This window comes from Pecten maximus, chromosome 15, assembly GCF_902652985.1.
Source record: "Pecten maximus chromosome 15, xPecMax1.1, whole genome shotgun sequence".
In the NCBI taxonomy this organism is placed as follows: domain Eukaryota; kingdom Metazoa; phylum Mollusca; class Bivalvia; order Pectinida; family Pectinidae; genus Pecten; species Pecten maximus.
The window spans coordinates 18,722,721-18,730,174 of NC_047029.1; the positions used below are offsets into that span (position 1 = coordinate 18,722,721).

Genomic DNA, 7,454 nt, shown 5'->3' on the forward strand with positions numbered 1-7,454 from the left:
CCGCCTCTCAGCCCCAAGGGAGGTCGGCCCCACTATTTGTACAATTTTGAATCCCGACTCCAAAGGGATGCTCACAGTCAAATATGAGCAATATCAATTGCTTGGTTTCAGAAGAGAAGTTGTTCATATCAATTTAGCCAAATTGACCCCTCTTGGCCCAACCCCTCTGGCCCCCTTTGGGTCAGCCTCACCATTTGTACAATTTTGAATCCCCACCCCATAGTGATGCTCACAGTCAAATATGAGCAATATCAATTGCTTGGTTTCAGAAGAGAAGTTGTTCATATCAATTTAGCCAAATTGACCCCTCTTGGCCCCAACCCTTAAGGCCCCCTTGGGGTCAGCCTCACCATTTGTACAATTTTGAATCCCCACCCTATAGTGATGCTACCAGGCAAATATGAGCAATATCCATTGCTCGGTTTCAGAGAAGAAGTCGTTTATATCAATAGAGCCCAATTGACCACATTTGGCCCCGCCCCTCAGGCCCCTGGGGGGTCAGCCCCATCATTTGTACAATTTTGAATTCCCACCACATAGTGATGCTACCAGGCAAATATCAGCGATATGCAATGCTTGGTTTCAGAGAAGAAGTCGTTTATATCAATATAGCCCGATTGACCTCATTTGGCCCCGCCCCAGAGGCCCCCAGGGGGTCAGCCCCATCATTTGTACAATTTTGAATCCCCACCCCATAGTGATGCTACCAAGCAAATATGAGCGATATCCATTGCTCGGTTTCAGAGAAGAAGTCGTTTATATCAAAATAGCTAAATAGACACTTTTGGCTCCGCCCCAGAGGCCCCCATGGGGTCAGCCCCATCATTTGTACAATTTTGAGTCCCCTACCCATAAGGATGCTTCTGACCAAATTTGGTGAAATTCCGATCAGCGGTTATGAAGAAGAAGTCAAATAAGTCAATTGTTGACGGACGGACGGACGGATGACGGACGCCACGGTATGGCATAAGCTCACCTTGGTCCATCGGACCAGGTGAGCTAAAATGTAACCGGCTAACCTTGGATGTAGTTGTCATTAGTCAAGGTAAACAAAAAAAGTTACCGGCTAACCCTTGATGTAGTTGTCATTGGTCAAGGTAAACAAAAACAGTAACCGGCTAAACTAGGATTTAGTTGTCATTGGTCAAGGTAAGCAAAAACAGTAATAGGCTTACCTTGGATGTAGTAGTCATTGGTCAAGGTAAATAGAAACAGTAACTGGCTATCATTGGATGTAGTTGTCATTGGTCAAGGTAAACAAGAACAGCAACTGGTTAACATTGGATGTAGTTGTCATTGGTCAAGGTAAACAAAAACAGTGACTGGCTAACCCTTGATGTAGTTGTCATTGGTCAAGGTAAACAAAAACAGTAACAGGCTAAACCTTGATGTAGTTGTCATTGGTCAAGGTAAACAAAACAGTAACTGGCTAACATTGGATGTACAGCGTAGTAGTCATTGGTCAAGGTAAACAAAAAAAGTTACCAGCTAACCTTGGATGTAGTTGTCATTAGTCAAGGTAAACAAAAACAGTAACAGGCTAACCCTTGATGTAGTTGTCATTGGTCAAGGTTAACAAAAAAAGTAACCGGCTAACCTTAGATGTAGTTGTCATTGGTCAAGGTAAACAAAAACAGTAACCAGCTAACCTTTGATGTAGTTGTCATTGGTCAAGGTTAACAAAAAAAGTAACCGGCTAACCTTAGATGTAGTTGTCATTGGTCAAGGTAAACAAAAACAGTAACTGGCTAACCCTCGATGTAATTGTCATTGGTCAAAGTAAACAAAAACAGTAACCGGCTAAATTAGGATTTAGTTGTCATTGGTCAAGGTAAACAGAAACAGTAACTGGCTATCATTGGATGTAGTTATCATTGGTCAAGGTAAACAAAAATAGCAACTGGCTAACCCTTGATGTAGTTGTCATTGGTCAAGGTAAACAAAAACAGTGACTGGCTAACCCTTGATATAGTTATCATTGGTCAAGGTAAACAAAAACAGTAACGGGCTAAACCTTGATGTAGTTGTCATTGGTCAAGGTAAACAAAAACAGTAACTGGCTAACCCTTGATGTAGTTGTCATTGGTCAAGGTAAACAAAAACAGTAACGGGCTAAACCTTGATGTAGTTGTCATTGGTCAAGGTAAACAAAAACAGTAACAGGCTAAACCTTGATGTAGTTGTCACTGGTCAGGGTAAACAAAAACAGTAACTGGCTAACATTGGATGTAGTTGTCATTAGTCAAGGTAAACAAAACAGTAACTGGCTAACATTGGATGTACAGCGTAGTAGTCATTGGTCAAGGTAAACAAAAAAAGTAACCAGCTAACCTTGGATGTAGTTGTCATTAGTCAAGGTAAACAAAAACAGTAACAGGCTAACCGTGGATGTAGTTGTCATTGATCAAGGTAAACAAAAACAGTGACTGGCTAACCCTTGATGTAGTTGTCACTGGTCAGGGTAAACAAAAACAGTAACAGGCTAACCGTGGATGTAGTTGTCATTGGTCAAGGTAAACAAAACAGTAACTGGCTAACATTGGATGTACAGCGTAGTAGTCATTGGTCAAGGTAAACAAAAAAAGTAACCAGCTAACCTTGGATGTAGTTGTCATTAGTCAAGGTAAACAAAAACAGTAACAGGCTAACCGTGGATGTAGTTGTCATTGATCAAGGTAAACAAAAAAGTGGCTAACCTTAGATGTAGTTGTCATTGGTCAAGGTAAACAAAAACAGTAACCAGCTAACCTTTGATGTAGTTGTCATTGGTCAAGGTTAACAAAAAAAGTAACCGGCTAACCTTAGATGTAGTTGTCATTGGTCAAGGTAAACAAAAACAGTAACTGGCTAACCCTCGATGTAATTGTCATTGGTCAAGGTAAACAAAAACAGTAACCGGCTAAACTAGGATTTAGTTGTCATTGGTCAAGGTAAACAGAAACAGTAACTGGCTATTATTGGATGTAGTTATCATTGGTCAAGGTAAACAAAAATAGCAACTGGCTAACCCTTGATGTAGTTGTCATTGGTCAAGGTAAACAAAAACAGTGACTGGCTAACCCTTGATATAGTTATCATTGGTCAAGGTAAACAAAAACAGTGACTGGCTAACCCTTGATATAGTTATCATTGGTCAAGGTAAACAAAAACAGTAACGGGCTAAACCTTGATGTAGTTGTCATTGGTCAAGGTAAACAAAAACAGTAACTGGCTAACCCTTGATGTAGTTGTCATTGGTCAAGGTAAACAAAAGCAGTAACTGGCTAACATTGGATGTAGTTGTCATTGGTCAAGGTAAACAAAAACAGTGACTGGCTAACCCTTGATGTAGTTGTCATTGGTCAAGGTAAACAAAAACAGTAACGGGCTAAACCTTGATGTAGTTGTCATTGGTCAAGGTAAACAAAAACAGTAACTGGCTAACATTGAATGTACAGTGTAGTAGTCATTGGATAAGGTAAACAAAAACAGTAACTGGCTAACCTTAGATGAAGTTGTCATTGGTCAAGGTAAACAAAAACAGTAACGGGCTAAACCTTGGATGTACAGTGTAGTAGTCATTGGATAAGGTAAACAAAAACAGTAACTGGCTAACCTTAGATGAAGTTGTCATTGGTCAAGGTAAACAAAAACAGTAACGGGCTAAACCTTGGATGTACAGTGTAGTAGTCATTGGATAAGGTAAACAAAAACAGTAACCAGCTAACCTTAGATGAAGTTGTCATTGGTCAAGGTAAACAAAAACAGTAACCAGCTAACCCTTGATGTAGTTGTCATTGGTCACGGTAAACAAAAACAGTAACTGGCTAACCCTTGATGTAGTTGTCATTGGTCAAGGTAAACAAAAACAGTGACTGGCTTACCTTGGATGTAGTTGTCATTGGTCAAGGTAAACAAAAACAGTAACTTGCTGACCTTGGATGTAGTTGTCATTGGTCAAGGTAAACAAAAACAGTGACTGGCTAACTTGGATGTTGTATCATTGGTCAAGGTAAACAAAAACAGTAACAGGCCGCTAACCCTATATGTAGTAGTCATTGATCAAGGTAATTTATTTGCACAAATTTAACTCATGTTGCGTTAAAACAAGGTTCAAATTTAATTTATCAACATATCTGCCAATCACGTTTAATATGACAGAGGAACTTGTTCTGAAAACTATGCCCCTCCATCCCCCCTCCTCCAAGTCTGTGACATTTATTGCATTTCCTAAATTCTCTTTAAAGAGTCTTTCACAGCACATACATGTACATAAATGCTTAGGCAGTCAACTTGTCATGTTCCTACATCTTCTGTGTCAAACCTATACTGACATAGGGGAGGCAACTCAAACAAAGTAATTACAGACATGATATTAAACAGAGCCAGTTATTGGTGGTGATCATGTCAAGCTTTGTAGAACTGTAAAGCAGTGAACACTTGTGTATTGCAGTTATAACAGATCATTAACATGAGGCCACAACATTTACCTTTTATATGTCACGTAGTGGTGTTAAGATATTTACCCTCACGGCTTGGACGAGACTCACAGTTAATATAGCTGTGAATGACTGACGACATGTTTACCCTTTGACGGACTCCCTCACGGTGTCAATGTATATATAGTTGTGTATGATTGAGGACAAAACATTTACCCTTGGACATGACTCCCTCGCGGTGTCAATGTATATGTAGCCCTGGTAAATACTAGCCGCAATATACCGCTCGGCTAGAGAGATCTTCTCTTTAGCTCGATCGGTTGAGCGTAAGACTAGTAAGCCAGAGGTCCCGGGTTAGATCCCTAACGGAGGCAGTGATTTAAATTTAATTAATCCTGTGCTCTGTTACATTGGCGCCCATGTAGGGACTCGGGAATGATACTCATCGCTGCTTGTGAAAGCATCGCTGTTACCCCTGGAAACTCGAGGACGAGTTCTTTCCTGGAGGGGGGAGTATGTAGCCCTGGTAAATACTAGCCGCAATATACCGCTCGGCTAGAGAGATCTTCTCTTTAGCTCGATCGGTTGAGCGTAAGACTAGTAAGCCAGAGGTCCCGGGTTCGATCCCTAACGGAGGCAGTGATTTAAATTTAATTAATCCTGTGCTCTGTTACATATATATAGTTGCGTATAATTTAAAGACACAACATGTACATTTACCCTTAGACGTGACTCCCTCACAGTGTCAATGTATATATAGTTGCGTATAATTTGAAGACACAACATTTACCCTTGGACGTGACTCCCTCGCAGTGTCAATGTATATATTTTTATTTGTTTTCCATTTTGTGAACATATTTTTGATAAACAATGATGCCAATCAAACAAATATGTAGGGAATTGAAGCTATAGACATTTAAAATATCACATAAAATAGATGATGTTTTTTGTGGGACTAGAATTGTTCCTCAAAAAATGTATCATAACTTGACCTCAAAAATACTATTAGTATTAGTATTTATAAGGGCAAGATAGGATACATTTTTTTTAAATTAAGCACACGATCATAAAACAATAATTTACTTGTCTTTAATGTAACATTTTAATTTAAAAAACATCATAATCATGTCCACAAATAACTGAATAAAAAATATAGATCTGCAAATAGTAATGTAGATCTAGATGAAAAACACTGAATTGATTACCCTGTTCAAAAGTGCCTCTGGCGATTTCATACGTTCAACGACATCTATTTAACCAAACATCTCTTATCAAACCTATTAAATTTATTGTGGAAATAGCATTATGATCAGTTAAAATAAGCTGTTGATCATATTTGTACGATTGATATATAGATATGAACTAAAGAGAAAATTATTTCAAAAACTTCCATAGCTTGTCCTGAATATAAAATAATGATATTTACCGATACAGGCTAAATCTGGCTAGGTTAATATAAAAATAGATTTTTTGCAATAGTTTACAAAATCGCGATCATGTTGGCGCTTTAATCCAATGGAGAAAAAAAAACAGCGTAATTTAGAACATGCCGATTTTACTGAATTCTTACACAATTGAATGCAAAACTACGATATTAATATGTTCTGACATATTCAGATTTATTCAAATTCGACTATACGATTTGTTGTTAGAACCCATTAGCTGTATACATACAGACCAAAAACGTAAACAAGTGCTCTCTCGAAAATCCATCGGAGAACATGTCAACGCGAGCAGGCTTCATTATATTGAGCGAAGGTCAGTTTAAAATGCGACAGTCTTAACATTCAACATCAATTCAGGAATCCACTTACCTGGTCCTAGCGAAATTGTAATGACCGTAAAGATGTAAAACGCTCTAAAATCTGTAGTCACCGACAATCCTGTTTTTACAGTTCGCCATTAAAAAACGAGGTCATGTGACCAAAGTTTTTTTTTCTCTGGCCGAGTTTCTGTGGAAACGACCTATGAGGAAGCTGACATGTATCATACACTTAACTGGAGTAGTAATGTGTTCTACAGGCATCAGATATTAGTATCATTACACTGATGAACGATGGTATCATGATTTAAAAATAGATGACCTATAATAGTATATGTCTAAAAATAGCTCGGAAGTTCAATTATAGATCGGTTATTGAAATCGAAAACAAACTAAATATCAATTGTGCACGTTGATAGAAATCCGGATTTTCACGAGGTTTTTTTCCAAACACAAATTGATATACCTAACACTATAAACTATTCGGTATAATTAGCATACTAAATAAATATATGAATAATTTATTTGTTTTTTGTTAGATATTTGTTAAAATTAGCCGGCGGCAGCAATCACACGAAGCATGTCATTTTGAAATTGTACGTCACATAATGCAGCTCCTAGACCTCTAATGGATGTATAAACCAAATAAGAAGGATATGGACTTACACTTTCCAAAACTTACCGGTACCCCAAAATCTTTAAAGTGGGTTTTGGTGCCAAAAAAATAAGTCCATTAAATGGTAAAATGCCAAAAAAAAAATCTTTTTTTTTCTGTATGATTTTGCCATAACATATCACTCCTGGACCTCTAATAATAATAATAATAATTAAATAATAACTAATAGTTGGTACAGACATATTAAAATTATAATATGTAACTGTCTTTTGATTTCATCCATTTTTTATTACATTTTTCAAAAATTTTATTTATTTTTATTTTATTTTTTTTTCGTAAAAAGTTTGTCTTTGTTAGCCTAGTTTTGAAGTTTTCTTTTAACTCATTTCTGGCCTGGTTGTACTTTGCCCTACATTTTAATTTGCATACGGATTATGATGCCTTTCTGAAAATAGTTTCTTGTTTTAATAGCCCCTAATTAGGTCTCCAGGAATTATCTATGTTAATTGTTTCTACTTAATGTGATTATTTTTGCAGATACATGTTGATCTTCTATTATGCCTCAACTATTGAAAATAAAAGGTTGAAACACATGAGATGTGTGTAAGCGTATCAATCCTCATGACAATTGACCATGTATGTACATGTATATGTGTGC

At 37.4% G+C, this 7,454-nt stretch overlaps 1 protein-coding gene across 1 annotated transcript in view; it reads right to left on the reverse strand.

Moving 5' to 3' along the window:
* The window catches only part of LOC117343096 (histone deacetylase 4-like), a 204,498-nt gene extending 197,834 nt beyond the window's left edge, over nucleotides 1-6,664 (reverse strand). The window contains exon 1 of the mRNA XM_033905396.1: nucleotides 6,233-6,664. The gene's annotated coding sequence lies outside the window, so the exon portion shown is untranslated. The remainder of the gene's footprint in view (nucleotides 1-6,232) is intronic.
* Between the last annotated feature and the right edge of the window lie 790 nt (nucleotides 6,665-7,454).